This window comes from Schistocerca gregaria, chromosome 3, assembly GCF_023897955.1.
Source record: "Schistocerca gregaria isolate iqSchGreg1 chromosome 3, iqSchGreg1.2, whole genome shotgun sequence".
Taxonomy (NCBI): Eukaryota; Metazoa; Arthropoda; class Insecta; order Orthoptera; family Acrididae; genus Schistocerca; species Schistocerca gregaria.
The window spans coordinates 246,896,103-246,915,881 of NC_064922.1; the positions used below are offsets into that span (position 1 = coordinate 246,896,103).

Below are 19,779 nucleotides of genomic sequence, written 5' to 3' on the forward strand. Positions count from 1 at the left end.
TTTGTTTCCGTCGGCACTTCCGCCTTTTCTCTTCGACATTTCCGGCCATAAAAATTCCAATTTGCAGAGGAAAAACCAATAAACATTTTGACCAAATTTGACATTGATATCTGTAACACATCCCGAGAAAAAATATTCTCAAAGAAAATGCATTTTTCGGGACCAAGATAGTAAACCTCCCCTTAGATCTTTGAGCTGAAGATTTTCTCTCAATGCAATACTATAATTGCTACCGTTCTCATAAAACAGTTTCGCCAACAGCGCACGATCTCTCTTCTCGATAGCCATGCCGTTCACTCAGATTATGGCTCGTCAACTGACAACGTGGATGTCAAAGCGTCATACAATCAATGTAATGCGCCAGTATTGCATCTGGTGGCCAGAGTTGGAACTAAGGTTTGTTCCAGCATAAATCGGTTCCATTACACAGTCTACCGAGTTTCGCCGCCATACCATAGTTGCAGCACGCAGCGGACATCCCTGAGTATCCACAGTTTAGCTATAACCATCCTGTACTAGCCGATATTATTGTCGAGCCTGCAGTCGGATAACTGAAATGGATATGTGCATTCCCTTCAAGTGTTTATGCTAATTATTACGCACATGCTCAGTAGCAACCACATGCCCATCTGACAATTGTGCGCTAGCAAGGCGCATTAACGAGAACATCATAAGAGGAAATATTGTGCAGCCTTAGTAGGGATAAGATCCGACTATTCGGGAGTAGGATCTTACAACCTGTGGCGATATTCCGATACAAACTTCCTACACAATGTCCGCAAACGTGACGTCAGATCCGCCTGGAAAGAACTATCTAAGTGCCCATAGGCTGAGAGCTTTAATATATATATACATCTTGCTATATCACTGCAATATTTACTCGCGACGCATATATATAGCAAGATGTATGAGACAGGCGAAATACCCTCAGACTTCAAGAAGAATATAATAATTCCAATCCCAAGGAAAGCAGGTGTTGACAGATGTGAAAATTACCGAACAATCAGTTTAATAAGCCATGGCTGCAAAATACTAACGCGAATTCTTTACAGACGAATGGAAAAACTGGTAGAAGCCGACCTCGGGGAAGATCAGTTTGGATTCCGTAGAAATGTTGGAACACGTGAGGCAATACTGACCCTACGCCTTATCTTAGAAGCTAGATTAAGGAAAGGCAAACCTACGTTTCTAGCATTTATAGACTTAGAGAAAGCTTTTGACAGTGTTGACTGGAATACTCTCTTTCAAATTCTCAAGGTGGCAGGGGTAAAATACAGGGAGCGAAAGGCTATTTACAATTTGTACAGAAACCAGATGGCAGTTACAACAGTCGAGTGGCATGAAAGGGAAGCAGTGGTTGGGAAGGGAGTGAGACAGGGTTGTAGCCTATCCCCAATGTTATTCAGTCTGTATATTGAGCAAGCAGTGCAGGAAACAAAGGAAAAATTCGGAGTAGGTAATAAAATCCATGGAGAAGAAATAAAAACTTTGAGGTTCGCCGACGAAATTGTAATGCTCTCAGAGACAGCAAAGGACTTGGAAGAACAGTTGAATGGAATGGATAGTGTCTTGAAAGGAGGATATACAATGAACATCAAAAAAAGCAAAACGAGGATAATGAAATGTGGTCGAATTAAGTCGGGTGATGCTGAGGGAATTAGATTAGGAAATGAGACGCTTAAAGTAGTAAAGCAGTTTTGCTATTTGGGGAGCAAAAATAACTGATGATGGTCGAAGTAGAGAGGATATAAAATGTAGACTGGCAATGGCAAGGAAAGCGTTTCTGAAGAAGAGAAATTTGTTAACACCGAGTATAGATTTAAGTGTTAGGACGTCTTTTCTGAAAGTATTTGTATGGAGGGTACCCATGTATGGAAGTGAACCATGGACGATAACTAGTTTGGACAAGAAGAGAATAGAAGCTTTCGAAATGTGGTGCTACAGAAGAATGCTGAAGATTAGATGGGTAGATCACATAACTAATGGGGAGGTATTGAATAGGATTGGGGAGAAGTTTGTGGCACAACTTGACTAGAAGAAGGGATTGGTTGGTAGGACATGTTCTGAGGCATTAAGGGATCACCAATTTAGTATTGGAGGGCATCGTGGCGGGTAAAAATCGTAGAGGGAGACCACGAGATGAATACACTAAGCAGATACAGAATGATGTAGGTTGCAGTAGGTTCTGGGAGATGAAGGAGCTTCCACAGGATAGATTAGCATGGAGAGCTGCATCAGACCAGTCTCAGGACTGAAGACCACAACAACAAGAACAAACAAGAAATGAAGTTAAAGTGATGGTATTAATTATCAATGAACGCCACGTGTCGTGGTGTCGTGGGAGTATCTATAACGAGTATGGAAAGTGATCAATGTGTTGTAAAGAGTTGTTTATAACGGCGTAGCCAAGAACCGCCATATTGGAAAGTCTGTGACGTGTGTTTCAAAGTATTCTTGATTAAAACGAGTATATTACAAAACGTTATTAGCATTTAACAACTTGGACCCCGACATACCCCATTTCCGCAAAGATACATTGAACCTGGCACATGAGCGCTACTACTGTTCGACAAGGGACAACCGAAGCAGTAAGACACCAGGTTAGTGATACAGAAACCAGAGAAGTGAGGCAGAGTCGCTTCCTTCTAGCTACAATGCCACAGAGGACATTATATAACACTAACACTTTGATGCAATATTTCAGCAGTCCATCTGTTCGCCATCTTTAAGTTAGCTCAATATTTGCTAATCTCACCGTAACTGATTACTACCGTAAGCGGTGGCCATTTTGTAAGCTGCAGAAAACCTACAGTGTGTGCGGCACATATTATCGCTGCGGCCCCTAACGCAAAGTTAAGGTACGAGTAGAGCGTCCTTATAATGAAAGCTGGCAGGAACGATGGATCGCTATCGAATACCTGTCAGTACATTCGTCTGGTCGAATCAAAGACCGTTATATTCTGATCCATATTACTAAATAAGTAAAATGCTCATCAACTCTCAATTGCAGGTTGCCTACCTAACGGCTCTTAGGAGCACAAAAAACTTACGTTTTCAGTATTTCATGTAATTATTGAAACAATTTAAAAATGTAAAATGCTGTCGTAATCTATTCATTACGAGGTATAATATCACGTTCAAGTTTTAACACAATAAGCCGAGCGTTAGACATTGTGTGTATGTGTTGAGGCAGCATAACTCACGTCGCACAAATTACGCAGACTATATATGTCCAATATTTGATAATGAGAGCGCTTATTGACTGCCAACAAATTTTAAACTTAATTTCGAACACAGTAGGAGGAGGAGATTAGTGTTTAACGTGCCATCGACAACGAGGTCATTAGAGTCAGAGCACATGCTCGGGTTAGGGAAGGGTTGGGAAAGAAAGCGGGCGTGCTCATTCGAAGGGACCATCCCGGTATTTGCCTTAAGCGACTTAGGAAAATCACGGAAAACCGAAATCAGCATTGCCGTTTGAACCGTCGTCTTCCCAAATCCGAGTCCAGTGTGCTAACCACTGCGGTACCCTGTTCGGTACAAATATGCGAATTATGGATATTTGAATGTCAGTATACATTCCCAGTCGGTGACACCGACAGAACAGCTTACGGTAGCACCACTAAAAAAAATTTCCTAAACATTAGAAGTTGTCTTCAGAGACCATCTATTCCTTATAGAATAGTGTTTGTTTTGATGTTCTCTAACTCATTATTAATTTGAACGAATATTTTGTTAACACCCTTTATATACAGGGTGACCCAGAAATGCTCCAACAAACTTCAAGGGGTTGTAAGAGTGTCTTGAGCAACAAATCGAGGACGTCATACAGAAATGCTACAAGGTGTGAATGTTACAGGCTCCGGCGCCTGCGACTATGACACCGTTTCGGCAGCGAAAGTGACTTTGTAAGCTGACAGACAATAGGCGTAACGTCTCGCGACGTTGTTTCTTACTTAGTAATCACGACTCATTGCCAAGCTCGACAGTAAAGAAGATGAAGCTAGCTGCTGCGTAGAAAGATCTTGTCTCCTATAAAAGCTACCTTCTACACCTTGTTGCATGATGGTTTCGGAAATTGGTTTCCATATACAGTTTTTCTCCTGTATATTAAAAAACATTGCAGAATTTAGAGGGTTGCAGGTGATGAATAAACTGCCGATTGAAAACTGTCTGAAACAGCTATCCACAGAGGAAACACAGCATCGAATTCATAGGAGACAATGTCTCTCTGTGCAGCGGCTAGCTCCATCTTCTCCGCTGGTGGCCATAGCACTCAATCGCGATGACACAGTAAGAAACAACATTGCGAGATGTGCCGCCTACAGTCCTTCAGCGTACAACGCCACATTTGAAACTTCCTGGTAGATTAAAACTGTGTAACGGACCGAGACTCGAACTCAGGACCTTTGCCTTACGCGGGCAAGAGCTCTGCCAACTGAGCTACCCAAGCACGACTCACACCCCATCCCCACAGCTTTAATTCCACCAGTACCTTGTCTCCCGCCTTCCAAACTTCATAGAAGCTCTCCTGCGAACCTTTCAGAACTAGCACTCCTGGAAGAAAGGATATTGCGGAGACATGGCTTAACCACAGCCCTGAGGGATGCTTTTAGAATGAAAGTTTCACTCTACAGCGGAGCGTGCGCTGATACGAAACTTCCTGGCAGATTAAAACTGTGTGCCGGACCGAGACTCGAGCTCGGGACCTTTGCCTTTCACGGGAAAGTGCTCTACCAACAATCGTCACTTGAAAATGGCAGAGGAGCAGTCGGCGAAAGCTTGTGGATTTTAAAGCACTTGACACGGCTGGAAGCCCGAAAGAAATGTATCAGAACGTGCTTTCAAAATAAACTACAAGAAGTAGCAAATTTTCTATTAAAGGGTATGTATGTGTAACTGAACTGTTTGATGTGCTTTAAGTTTCACATATGACTAGAAAGTTTATATCAAAATCAGTTTGAGAAACATAATTCAAGTGAATCAAGGGCGTAGTGAACAAGTTCTGAAATGCAAACAATTGCTAATTTTCGAGCAACCGTTGCACCTAGTTTTTACACAGTCCACTCCTTTCTCGCTTCTAGCACTCTTCAATTAAAAGCATTCAACTGAATTAAAACTTGAATATCTCGTGATACACTATGCGGATCACTTTGTGGTTTCTATAACAGTTATTCTAATAAAATTTTCAATACAGCTAGCTGTGCTTACACTTCTTCAGTTCTTGCTTTATTATTTAATGTCTCCAATTGCGGACAATGAGTACGATGAGCGTGGACAGTGATCAAACGTACCACTGCCAAGTCTCAAACCGTAGTCTACAAAACTCACCCATATTCAACAACGAGTTGTTGTAACTACTTCTGCATCTACATCCACACTTTACAAACCATAGTGAAGTGCATGGCTGAGAATAGTCCCATTGCAACAGGTTTTATTAGGTTTCCATTTATGTACGGATCGCAGGGAGAATGACTGCATAGATACCTTTGTGCGTACTGAAATTAATCTTGTCATCTCGATACCTATAGAAGCAATGCGCGGAGGGTTGTAATATATTCCTAGATTCATCAATTAAAGTTAGTTGGTTCAAATGGCTCTGAGCACCATAGGACTTAACTTCTGAGGTCATTAGTCCCCTAGAACTTAGAACTATTGAAACCTAAATTACCTAAGGACATCACACACATCCATGGCCAAGGCAGGATTCGAACCTGCGACCGTAGCGGTCGCGAATTAAAGTTAGTGCTAGAACGTTTCTATGTGGGTTTTCACGGGATCGTTTACGTCTATCTTCAAGCGTCCGGTAGTTTAGTTCCTTCAGCATTTTTGTGACACTCTCCCATGATAGCACAAACCTGTGGCCATTAGTGGTGCCCTTTTTTGTATCCATTCACTATCCCCTGTTAGTGTTATTCGCTGTGGTTGTCACACACTTGATCAATACTCTATGATGGAGCGCACAATTGCTTTGTATGTAGTTTCTTTTGTAGACTGATTGCTTTTCCCTAGTGTTCTACCAATGAATCACAGTCTGTCACATGCTTTACCTACACAACCAGGTATTTGTATAATTTGACTGCTTCCAGCTGTGACTCACTGATCTTACAGTCAGAGGTTACTACGTTTTTTCGTTTTGTGATGTACACAATTTTACATTTTTGAAAATTTAAAGCTAGTTGCCAATCACTGGACTACTTTGAAATCTTATCAAGATCTGACAAACTTTGCACACCATCTTTCAGACATTACTTCATTATAGATTTTAAAAAAAGTTCAAATGTTTGTGAAATCTTTTGGGACTTAACTGCTACGGTCATCAGTCCCTAAGCTTACCCACTTCTTAACCTAAATTATCCCAATGACAAACACACACACGCATGCCCGAGGGAGGACTCGAACCTCCACCGGGATCAGCGGCATAGTCCATAGATTAAAAGTCTGAGGTTACTATTAATATTGTCTGCAATGTCATTAATATATAAGAGCCAGTCAAATTAAGGCGAGGCGGGTGGGAAAAGTAAGCAAACTGTTTATTATTTCAAAAGTAAAATCGAAAACTGTATCGCACTCTGAGACAAGATGGTCAGTGTCTTCATGGAAAAATGACTGTGCTTGCCTACGGAACCATTGTTGTGCCCCGGCATGCACCTCCTCGTCAGAAGCAAATCGACGACCACGAATTCATTTCTCCAAGGCTCCCAAAATGTGGAAATTGCATTGGGAGAGATCGGAACTGTATGGAGTAAGCACAAGGGCTTGCCAGCGAAACTGTCTAGTTTTCGTTAGACTGACCCAAACACAACGTGAACAGTAAGATCCCAATACATTTCCGTGGTTCACACACGAAGTTCCTTTTAGATGTGTTGGTGACCCTCCATCCTATCCAAGATAATTTGCTTCCTGCCCAACAAATCATCAAACCAATCTCAAATTTGCTTGATACCCCATACGATCGTATTTCTGATAATAAGTGTTGACGTAGTACTGAGTCAAATACTTTTTGGGAATGGAGGAATATTGCATCTGTTTCACTGCCTTGATTCATAGCTTTCAGTATGTCAGGTGAAAAAAGTACGATTTGGGTTTCACATCCTCTATGTTTCCGGAATCGATGCTGGTTGGCATGGAGGAAGGCATTGCGTTCAACATAGCTCAATACATTTGAGCTCAGAATATGTTCGCTATGGTGTGATAGTATCTGAAACTTCGGCGACCGTGTGCTGAACCGAATATGCTGTTTGACTAGATACTTCCGATTTTTGCCGATTTCTGCCCACTGAGGATTGGAAAATGGTTCAAATGGCTCTGAGCACTATGGGACTTAACATCTGAGGTCATCGGTCCCCTAAATCTTAGAACTACTTAAACCTAACTAACCTAACGACATCGCACACATCCATGCTCGAGGCAGGATTCGAACCTGCGACCGTAGCAATTCCTTGGTTCCAAACTGAAGCACCTAGAACCGCTCGGCCACTGCGGCCGGCTTGAGGACTGGAATGGGACACGAATTTGGGAAGGTGGTTAAACAAAATAACATTGTGTGCCCGTCCAGACAATCATTCTGTTGCTACCAAGTTTCGGTTGGTACATTCTGGTGTGCAGAAGAATTTAAGAATAAGCCTTCTCTGGCTGATTAATAGTATTAAAGGAGTGGTTTGTCGTTTTGCCTGTAATCGGCAACAACATTGTGAACAGATTCATTTGCTGATTCTGCTCAAAGCGTTAAACTGACTTCAGTTTAAACATGAATGAGCACACTACCTACCACAGTTTTTACAGAATGACAATGTAATTTATATTACTATGTAACGATCGTTTCATCACCTGCCGATAACGATTTTATTTGTCGCATAACATAACGCTGTGGGTACTTCTATAAATCAGATTGTTGTCAGATCACTAAAACTCGTTGTGTAAATAAAACATTTTACCAGCAGCACAAGGCGGTGATATGTCATTTTACAAATTTAAGTTGCTTTGCTAATCACTATATTTAACATTTTTGTAATGCTTCGCTTAAAGTCAGAAAGGCAAAGCATAATAAAAATACAATTAGCAGATGAAGTATTTTTGCATTACATCTCAATGTAACCAGTTTGTGATTGAAATAAAAAGTTAGGTATAGATTTTGTTTTGGTTTCAGTATTTTTAGAAAGTTTATGAATTTGTAATTCGTCACTTCAGTGATACGTTAATGTTCTGTCAGCATTATTTTTCGTCAACGTAATGCAAAAAAATGGTTCAAATGGCTCTGAGCACTACGGGACTTAACAACTGAGGTCACCAGTCTCCTAGACGTAGAACTACTTAAACCTAACTAACCTAAGGACATCACACACAACCATGCCCGAGGCAGGATGCGAACCTGCGACCGTAGCAGCAGCGCAGTTCCGGACTGAAGCGCCTAGAACCGCTCGGCCACATCGGCTGGCAACGTAATTCATTTAAGTAATATTTCCCAATAATGCTTAATGTTTATTAAAACTAAAGCTAAAATCGGTCAGATCAGGTCTTAAAGATCCAACGGTAACTGTCGGCGGCCGTGTCATCCTTAGTGCATAGGCGATCTGCTCTCCCGACCGCTGTCAGTTTCCGAGACCGGAGCCCATACTTCTCAGTAAAGTAGTTCCTCAGTTTGCCTCGCAAGGGCTGAGTGCACCCTGCTTGCCAACAGTGCTCAGCAGACCTGGATGGTCATCCACCTAATTGCTAACCAAGCCAAACAGCACTTAACTTTATACTTATATGGATATGGTGTCTGGTCTTTCGGACATGTCCGAGAGAACAGACACCACACCCATATAAGTACATAGTTCTGGCAACACCGGCGATGACCTTCCTCTTCTGTGCAGTTGCACACATATTACTCGAACTCTTACGGGACTTGGTAAGAATGTCTTCCACGAGTAATGAGTGTGTTGGGGTGGGACACTATGAATGTAGTGTCTGGACATCCAAGGTGGGTCTCACGGGAGACGTGCGCGTGATAGTCCCTGCAGTGCACTGTTCTACGTGCCCTCGGTAGCTCAGATGTATAGACCGTCTGCCATGTAAGCACACCCGTCAGAAACTGAATATATTAATATATAATTCTAATTTCGCACTTAACCTTGGTGATCAGACGGAAACCGGTGTTACCACTGCGCCAGTGTAGGCCTTTATGAAAATTACTTACAAATTTATAAAGTCGGCTGAATCTTCGTAGAAAAAGCTGCAGAAAGGCAATTTTATCGAAGTGGGGAGAGGCAGCTTTGACGCTTGTGGTGGGGCGCAGGTTCACCTCGGTTCGGTTCTGCCTCTTTCCCAGTCTTTGCAAATGGAGAAGAAAATCCTGGATCCTCTGGAGACAGTTGCCTCGTGGGTATTGTCATCCATTGAGAGAAACACGGAAAGCCTAATTCTGGGTATCCAGAAGTGGAGCTGAACCGCTGCTCCCGAAAGTAAGAGTAGTTACATTCACTGCGGCAACTCTCTCCGTCTAGTGCTCCCAGCACTGTGAGCTCATTTCCACAAGGATTTCGGTTAAACAGCTGAAACGCGCGCAGCTCTGCTGCCGTTAGTTAGGCAGTCTACTAATGCGATTACTATTTCGCCTGTATCCTCGTGGTTTGTTCTCTCTGGAAGTTCGCCACGAGCACGAATATTTCATACGCTCGTTCGTTGGGCGGACGTTTCAGCTTATTAACTCCCCACTCCGTACACTAGGCAAGGGCAGAATCTTTCATCCAGGCTTGCCATTGTTTTCGAGTAGGCGCATAAACCCACCTCTTAGATCCGTTTTCATGAATTTTAGCCACTTTGCACTTTTAAAGTCATATACACTATTCTCAGTTTCCATTATCATAATGTTTGTGATCTTGTGAATAAATTTCTAGTGTAAGCGCTTTTATCCTGTACACAAAACATGCGTCATGGAGAAACCATTTTCAAACTACTATAGTCGTCATAATACTTTTTTTTACTCTTACCATTACCCTGGATACCCAGAGTTACGTTTTATGTGGAATTTTCTAAGTGGATGGTCGTACCCTGCTGACAGATATGTCAAGAACATCTAGGGTCCATTCTACACCTGCATAGGCTGGGAAAAACTTATCATGGCACAATGTAACAAAGGGAATGAATTATCAAATGATTTTGAATCACATTGGTTAATGTCCTGTTCTCGTATTTGAAGTAGCTTCGGTGTTAGCTACAGAATAATGCGTCAGTGGGAAGAAGAGTGAATGAAAGTGACCGACAATACGTTGAAGGTGTAAAAATTAACTATTTGGTCGTGGCGTACCTCCTTGTAGCTACATAGGCGACATGTACTACTTTTTATCCGCCTTCGAACGGGGGCGGAAGCCGATGCCGCATGGCTTTTTACAGCGGCGGCAGAACCTTCCAATTTGTGATACAAGTGGTGCACAGATTCTAAATGAATGTATTTTATTTACAGACAAGAAGACAGTAGTTGGTTTACCATCTGATCAGTTTTCTGCTTTAGCAGACAATTAGGCAATGAGACACAACTTTTAAATTTTTTTGGGATGTTTGACTCTCTTCCTAAACCATTAGGGAGATGGTTGTAATGTATCCTGAAGGTGTTTGTACTTACTTGATCGTTAGTAGGAGTCCAATTGTGTTTAGGTCATTTCTTTCCTACACATAAGGGGAATATTTCCGCTAGCTGCATTGAATGTATGATATGGTACAGTCTAGTGAAGAGAAAACTTCAAATGCAACACAGAAACTGATGTCTAAGTGCCTTGAAAAATGTTAGGACGGAATATATGCTTTCAATAAACGAAGTCAGCTAGACCACGTAAAATTGTTTGGAGCTGTGAAAGGACCTAGAGTGAGACACGATTTCTACATCTACATTCACATCTATCTCCATACTACGCAAGAAACCTGACGGTGTGTGGCGGAGGGTACCTTGAGTACCTCTATCGGATCTCCCGTCTATTCCAGTCTCGTATTGTTCGTGGAAAGAAAGATTGTCGGTATGCCTCTGTGTGGGCTCTAATCTCTCTGATTTTATCCTCGTGGTCTCTTCGCAAGATATACGTAGGAGGCAGCAATATACTGCTAGACTCCTCGGTGAAGATATGTTCTCGAAACTTCAACAAAATCTACTGAGCGTCTCTCTTGCACACTCTTCCACTGGAATTAATCTATCATCTCCGTAACTCTTTCGCGATTACTAAATGATCCTGTAACGAAGCGCGCTGCTCTCCGTTGGATCTTCTCTATCTCTTCTACCAACCCTATCTGGTGTGGATCCCACACCGGTGAGCAGTACTCAAGCAGTGGGTGAACAAGTGTACTGTAACCTACTTCCTTTGTTTTCGGACTGCATTTCCTTAGGATTCTTCCAATGAACCTCAGTCTGGCATCTACTTTATCGCCGATTAATTTTATATGGTCATTCCATTTTAAATCACTCCTAATGCCTACTCCCAGATAATTTATGGAATTAACTGCTTCAAGTTGCTCACCTGCTATATTGTAGCTAAATGATAAAGGATCTTTCTTTCTGTGTATTCGCAGCACATTACACTTGTCTACATTGAGATTCAATTGCCATTCCCTGTACCATGCGTCAATTCGTTGCAGATCCTCCTGCATGTCAGTACAATTTTCCATTGTTACATCCTCTTGATATACTACAGCATCATCCGCAAAAAGCCTCAGGGAACTTCCGATGTTATCCACAAAGTCATTTATATATATTGTGAATAGCAACGGTCCTACGACACTCCCTTGCGGCACACTTTAAAACACTCTTACTTCGGAAGACTTCTCTCCATGGAGAATGACATGCTGCGTTCTGTTATCCAGGAACTCTTCAATCCAATCACACAACTGGTCTGATAGTCCATGTGCTCTTACTTTGTTCATTAAATGACCGTACAAACTGTATCAAACGCCTTGCGGAAGTAAAAAAACACCTAACTACCTGGGAATCCGTGCCTGTGGCCCTCCGAGTGTCGTGGACGAATAGCGTGAGCTGGGTTTCACACGATCGTCTCTTTCGAAACCCATGCTGATTCCTACAGAGTAGATTTCTAGTCTCCAGGAAAGTCATTATACTCGAAAGTAATATGTGTCCAAAATTGACGTTAGAGATATAGGTCTATAGTTCTGCACATCTGTTCGACGTCCCTTCTTGAAAACTGGGATTTCCTTAGCCCCTCTCCAATCTTTTGGAGCACTACGCTCTTCTGGAGACCTACGGTACACAGCTGCAAGAAGGGGGGGGGGGGGGGGCAAGTTCCGTCTCGTATTCTGTGTAAAATCCATCTGGTATCCTATCATGTCCAGCGGCCTTTCCTCTTTTGAGCGATTTTAATTGTTTTTCTATCGCTCTGCCATCTATTTCGATATCTACCATTTTGTCATCTGTGCGACAATCTAGAGAAGGAACTAAAGTGCAGTCTTCCTCTGCGAAAAAGCTTTGGTAAAAGACATTTAGTGTTTCGGCCTTTAGTCTGTCATCCTCTGTTTCAGTACCATTTTGGACGCAGAGTTTCTGGAAATTTTGTTTTGATCCACCTACCGCTTTGGCATACGACCAAAATTTCTTAGGATTTTCTATTAAGTCAGTACATAGAACTTTACTTTGGAATTCGTTGAACGCCTCTCGCATAGCCCTCCTCACACTACATTTCGCTTCGTGTAATTTTTGTTTGTCTGTAAGGCTTTGGCTATGTTTATGTTTGCTGTGAAGTTCCCTTTGCTTCCGTAGCAATCTTCTGACTCGGTTGTTGTACTTCGGAGGCTCTATTCCATCTCTTACGATCTTGATTGGCACATACTCATCTAATGGATATTGTACGATGGTTTTGAACTTTGTCCACTGATCCTCAACACTATCTGTACTTGAAATAAAACTTTTGTGTTGAGTGATGCATGAAAAATTTCAAGATGACTTCACCTTATGATGCTTAGGTTTCCGTGCTTCAAACAGTAGAAACGGACGATCTCTGATGCTGGTCTGTCTGTCTGTCTGTCTGTCTATCAGCTGGTTATGCGTATCAGGTTCAAAATTATGTTACATAGTAAGGTCTATGGTCCCTTTGAGGTGTACAAATTTTAAGCTTCTAAGTCATTTCAATCAAAAAAGTACGGCAATTTGTGTCACATACTTCCACACTCGAAAACTCACTCATCAAAACTTGCAGAGTGCTTCCCGTTGACCTAGAATCATGAAATTTGGCAAGGTACAAGATTTTACAGCACAGGAAAAGAAAAAAATTCGAAATCTGTTAATTTGTAATTATATCCCCCGAAAAATATTTTTTGTCGTTTTTTGTCCGTCTGTCTGGCCGTCTTTTAAGACCCCATTCTTTCTGGAATAGTTTAGCGTATGAAGATCAAATCCATGTCACATACAAAATTCTATGGTCCCTTGCTAGGTAAAAAAATTTAAGTTTCTGAGTCATTGCAATCAAAAGATTGTCATTTATGTTGCAAACTCACTTGTCAAAACCTATAGGATACTTCCCGTTGACCTATAACCAGGGAACTCGGTAAGAAGTAAGATTTTACAGTACAAGTAAAGCAAAAAATCTGGAACTTCTTAAACTGTAATTATATCACAAAAAATATCTTTATCTATTTTAACATACACTGACGAGCAAAAACATTATGGCCAGCTGCTTAATAGCTTGTTTGCCCGTCTTTGGAAAGAAATATATCATTGATGATAATTAATTAAAGTAAAGCTGCATGTCCTCGGGAAAAATTACGGCTGTAGTTTCCCCTTGCTTTCAGCCGTTCGCAGTACCAGCACAGCAAGGCCGTTTTGGTTAATGTTGCAAGGCCAGATCAGTCAATCATCCAGACTGTTGCCCCTGCAACTACTGAAAAGGCTGCTGCCCCTCTTCAGGAACCACATGTTTGTCTGGCCTCTCAACAGATACCCCTCCGTTGTGGTTGCACCTACGGTACGGCCATCTGTATCGCTGAGGCACGAAAGCCTCCCCACCAACGGCAAGGTCCATGGTTCATGGGGGGGGGGGGGGGGGGGGGCTGGGAGATGAAGCAGCTTGCACAGCATAGAGTAGCATGGAGAGCTGCATCAAACCAGTCTCAGGACTGAAGACAACAACAACAATTAATTAAAACCCTCAGCTGCGGGCAGGTGTTGTTAATATACCTCGATGGGGACAGCTGAAAATGTGTGCCCCGACCGGGACTCGAACCCGGGATCTCCTGCTTACATGGCAGACGCTCTATCCATCTGAGTCACCGAGGGCACAGATGAATAGCGCGACTGCACGGACTTATCCCTTGCACACTTCCCGTGGGACCCACATTCCCAGCTGACCACAATCTACAAACGTAATGTACCTAATAGATGTCCTCGGTGGCTCAAATGGATAGAGCGTCTGCCATGCAAGCAGGAGATCCCGGATTCGAGTCCCAGTCGGGACACACATCCTGTCCCCATCGAGGTATATCAACAACACGTGTCGGCAGCTGAGGGTTTCAATTAATTATCATTTATTCTAGAGAATTTGCACGGTCATCATTGGTATTTGTTCTTTAGGGAACAGTCACTATCTTCATGAAAAGAACACATTGACACCGGTGTGTCAGACCCATCATACTTGCTCCGGACACTGCGAGAGGGCTGTACAAGCAATACACGCACGGCACAGCGGACACACCAGGAACCGCGGTGTTGGCCGTCGAATGGCGCTAGCTGCGCAGCATTTGTGCACCGCCGCCGTCAGTGTCAGCCAGTTTGCCGTGGCATACGGAGCTCCATCGCAGTCTGTAACACTGGTAGCATGCCGCGACAGCGTGGACGTGATCCGTATGTGCAGTTGACGGACTTTGAGCGAGGGCGTATAGTGGGCATGCGGGAGGCCGGGTGGACGTACCGCCGAATTGCTCAACACGTGGGGCGTGAGGTCTCCACAGTACATCGATGTTGTCACCAGTGGTCGGCGGAAGGTGCACGTGCCCGTCGACCTGGGACCGGACCGCAGCGACGCACGGATGCACGCCAAGACCGTAGGATCCTACGCAGTGCCGTAGGGTACCGCACCGCCACTTCCCAGCAAATTAGGGACACTGTTGCTCCTGGGGTATCGGCGAGGACCATTCGCAACCGTCTCCATGAAGCTGGGCTACGGTCCCGCACACCGTTAGGCCGTCTTCCGCTCACGCCCCATCATCGTGCAGCCCGCCTCCAGTGGTGTCGCGACAGGCGTGAATGGAGGGACGAATGGAGACGTGTCGTCTTCAGCGATGAGAGTCGCTTCCGCCTTGGTGCCAATGATGGGCGTATGCGTGTTTGGCGCCGTGCAGGTGAGCGCCACAATCAGGACTGCATACGACCGAGGCACACAGGGCCAACACCCGGCATCATGGTGTGGGGAGCGATCTCCTGCACTGGCCGTACACCCCTGGTGATCGTCGAGGGGACACTGAATAGTGCACAGTACACCAAACCGTCATCGAACCCATCGTTCTACCATTCCTAGACCGGCAAGGGAACTTGCTGTTCCAACAGGACAATGCACGTCCGCATGTATCCCGTGCCACCCAACGAGCTCTAGAAGGTGTAAGTCAACTACCCTGGCCAGCAAGATCTCCGGATCTGTCCCCCATTGAGCACGTTTGGGACTGGATGAAGCGTCGTCTCACGCGGTCTGCACGTCCAGCACGAACTCTGGTCCAACTGAGGCGCCAGGTGGAAATGGCATGGCAAGCCGTTCCACAGGACTACATCCAGCATCTCTACGATCGTCTCCATGGGAGAATAGCAGCCTGCATTGCTGCGAAAGGTGGATATACACTGTACTAGTGCCGACATTGTGCATGCTCTGTTGCCTGTGTCTATGTGCCTGTGGTTCTGTCAGTGTGATCATGTGATGTATCTGACCCCAGGAATGTGTCAATAAAGTTTCCCCTTCCTGGGACAATGAATTCATGGTGTTCTTATTTCAATTTCCAGGAGGATATATATATATCATCGATCTTGCGTATCATAGGTCCGAAAGTTTGTTGATAGGTTTGTGGAGATATGTAGCATTAAATGTCTACGCACAGGTCACATAATTAGCGTAAATAAGGAATAAGGGTCTGCTGATTTGTGTCCGCAGTGATGGCGCCCGATATGGAACCACATGGGTTCCATAGGATTTACATCAGGCGAATTTGCCGGCCGAGACATCACTGTGATTTCACTATAACGCTCCTCAAACCACTGTAACGCGATTCTGGCTCAAAGATACGGAGAATTATTCTACTGAAAGGTGCCATAGCCGTCGGGGAACATCAAGCATAAAGGGATGCAGGTGGTTCGCAGCTGTCAGCGTGTCTTCGATTACTGTCACAGGTCCCATGCAAGCCCAGGAGAATGTTCACCACAGCATAATACTGCTCCAAGCAGCCTGTGTCCGTAGCGTGCTGCATGTTTCGAGCCGCCGTTCACCTTGATGATGGTGTTTGTGGAGACAGCCATAGGCCTAGTGTAGCAAAAATGTGATTCATCCGAAGAGCCGACACGTTTACATTGATCGACGATTAAATCCCGATGGTTCCGTGCCCACTGCGGTCGTAACTGATGATGTTGAGTGAACATGTAGGGGTGGTCTGCTGCGGAGCTCCCTGTTCAACTATGTACGGTGAACGGTGTGCTCCGAAACATTTGTGCGTGCAGCATTGTGCTCTTTCGACATAAATGCCACAGGTCAATGTCTATCCTACTTTACAAAGCGGACAATCATCCGAACCCCACGTTGTGGAATAATCGTGTACGTCCAACCATTTAGCGCCTTTTGGTAGTTTCACTGTCCTTCTACATCTTTCCGTGGTTGCCCACGACATTAGCACGTGAACATTCGACCAACTTCGCCGTTTTCAAGATACTCGTTGACAGGCTTTTCGCAATAATAACCTGTCCTTTGACAAAGTCTGTTATCTCGATGGATTTCCCCATTTGCAGCCCATATCTTCGTTAGGGTGATACCCCCTCCGTCTCTGCTGCGTTCTACGTGCTTTTCATTGCTAGTCACATGCCCGCAACGCCACCACGCGACATCCAGCCTCGGGGTGGCCGGTGGTAATAATGTTTTGTCTTTTCAGTGAACATTGCGTTGCCGTCTGTCAAAAGCATAACAGACGAACATTACTGCACGCAAACATAAAATGTAAGTTGTAGTCATCTTTTAGCAAGTACACTCGTGCTCATAAATTAAGGATAATTGCAGAATGTTGTGCCTCACAACGTGGCACTACAAAAAACTGGCGCTAATAGCATAGGCACATAGGGAACACACACGACACAGATCTGCAAGTCCACAGTATTAGTTATAAGTTGAGAAAACCGACCCGAAACACATGTGCTACAAAACGTCACTTTTTCCTGCGCATGTAGCGCGACATCAATATGGGATATGACCACCTTTCACACGTACACAGTCCACACAACGGTTGGCATACTCTGGATCAGGTGTTCGAGCAGCTGCCGGGGTACAACCTCCAATTCTAGCACCAGTGACTGTCGGAGCTCCTGAAGTGTCGTAAGGGTTTGAAGACGTGCAGCGATACGTCGACCGAGAGCATCCCAGGCGTACTCGATGTAGATTAGGTCTGGAGAACAGGCAGGCCACTCCATTCGCCTGATATCTTCTGTTTCAGGGTACTTCTCCACGATGGCAGTTCGGTGGGGTGTGCGTTATCATCCATCAGGAGGAAGGTGGGACCCACTGTACCCCTGAAAAGGCGGACATATTGGTGCAAAATGACGTCCCGATACACCTGACCTGTTACAGTGTTCCTTTCTCAAAGACATGCAGGGGTGTACGTGCGCTAATCACAATCATGTGTTTTTTGACACCAGGCTTTGCGGGCTCTCCTGTGACCAGGGATCAGTGGAATGCATCTTGAAGGTCTCCGGGACAATAAACCATGTCTGTTCAGTCGTCTGTAGACTGTGTGTCTGGAGACAACTGTTCCAGTGGCTGCGGTAAGGTTCCGAGCAAGACTACCTGCAGTACCCCGTGGCCGTCTGCAGGCACTGATGGTGAGATGTCGGTCTTCTTGTGGTGTTGTACACTGTAGACGTCCCGTACTGTAGCGCCGGGACACGTTTCCTGTCTGCTGGAATCGTTGCCATAATCTTGAGATCCCTCTTTGTGGCACACGGAGGGCCCGTGCTACGACCTGCTGTGTATGACCAGCCTCCAGTCGCCCTAGTATTCTAAACCTCGTAACGTCATCTGTATGTGCTGTTTGAGCCATTTTCACCACACAGTCACCATTAGCACGTCTGGAAACGTCTGCACACTTACTCGCTGCACCGTACTCTGACATGTACCACCACACCTCTGCGTATGTGGACTGCTGCCAGCGCAACCGTGCGACGACCGCAGGTCCAGTCCACCGCATGGTCATACCCCGAGGTGATTTAAACCTGCAAACCGCCCACCAGAGCGGTGATTCACCATGTATCAGCATTACTCTTAATTTATGAGCATGAGTGGAAATAAAAATAAACATATATAAATTGAAGACCACTGCGCGCTTCTTATTGTATGCTCAATCTAGTCTGAAAACTACTGTAGTGATTTTCAAATGGTCTTCGAGTTCCTGGGATCAATATCTTACCAATATTGATAGCGATAACTGATTGAAATTCTCAATTCCTGGGGTGACTGGACTATTTATGTATACATAATTAAGTTTGTGCGGAACCTTCATTGCATGAGTCCTACTAGAACTTATCGATTTTTTTTTATAAGAACATATCATTTGCACGCTGAGGGGTTTATTTAGCAAAGCACTTGGCTAATGCAAGGATCTGGTTTTACTATTCTATTGTACGTACCTTATGTATTTGTATCGGCTGGACGTATTTGCATCACTGCGTAGAAGGGTCGCGTTGAAGCTTGAAGATGATATGATTATACAGTTTGACCCTGCAAATGATAAATAAAATTAAACTAATTACTCTGCTGAAACTAGTTATTACACAATTTTTGTGTCGATGTTGAATAAGTGTCCCGCCCCCACAGACTTTTAAAGATCAATATGGCTCAAGAACACCGGCTTAAGAAGTTCGTTTATCGAGCTTAATTAAAACGATGTACGAGGAAAAAATCGTTTCAGCAAGAATCTTCAGAGAAGTGTGCTGTGTTTTGAAACTTTCTGGCACGTTACGACTGTGTGTCGGATCAGGATTCGAACCGAAGATCCTCGCCTTCCACGAGCAATTCCTCTACCGACTGAGCTATCCAGTCACAATGGCGCCCGTTTCTCACAGCATTACCTCTGCAAGCTCCTCTCTCCTGCCGATGTGGCCGAACGGTTCTAGGCGCTTCAGTCTGGAACCGAGCGACCGCTACGGTCGCAGGTTCGAATCCTCCCTCGGGCGATAATGTGTGTGATGTCCTTAGGTTAGTTAGGTTTAAGTAGTTCTAAGTTCTAGGGGACTGATGACCTCAGATATCAAATCCCATAGTGCTTGATATTAAGTTTATTGCTATTCATGTAATACGCCGTGAGAACATGAAGAATATTACATGTATGATGTGATTCTTGAGTTTCTCCTGGCGTATTTGATAATCAAAATATCGACGGGTGTACTGCCGGTCTACAGTGTCCAACGGGCACAATATTTCGCCGATCATACATGTCGCCATCATCAGGTGAACTGACGGACTGAGCTCCTGTAAACGCTATGGTGCTCAGGAGGAACTGGGTTCGTTCGAGGCGGCAGCCGATTTAAATACCCTCCACCCGCGGCGGGCTCCCTCCGCCGTCCGCGCC

At 44.4% G+C, this 19,779-nt stretch overlaps 2 protein-coding genes and 1 non-coding gene across 3 annotated transcripts in view; 1 reads left to right on the top strand and 2 right to left on the bottom strand.

Moving 5' to 3' along the window:
* LOC126354414 (calcium uptake protein 3, mitochondrial-like) overlaps positions 1-19,779 on the bottom strand; it is a 492,488-nt gene that overhangs the window by 337,008 nt on the left and 135,701 nt on the right. Inside the window, exon 2 of the mRNA XM_050004035.1 lies at positions 18,839-18,929. The gene's annotated coding sequence lies outside the window, so the exon portion shown is untranslated. The remainder of the gene's footprint in view (positions 1-18,838; positions 18,930-19,779) is intronic.
* Positions 1-19,779, top strand: part of LOC126355325 (GTP-binding protein Rhes) — a 494,539-nt gene that overhangs the window by 190,372 nt on the left and 284,388 nt on the right. The window lies entirely within an intron of this gene.
* Trnat-ugu (transfer RNA threonine (anticodon UGU)) lies at positions 14,178-14,252 on the bottom strand. Its single transcript has one exon. It is a non-coding gene; the product is annotated as a tRNA-Thr (tRNA).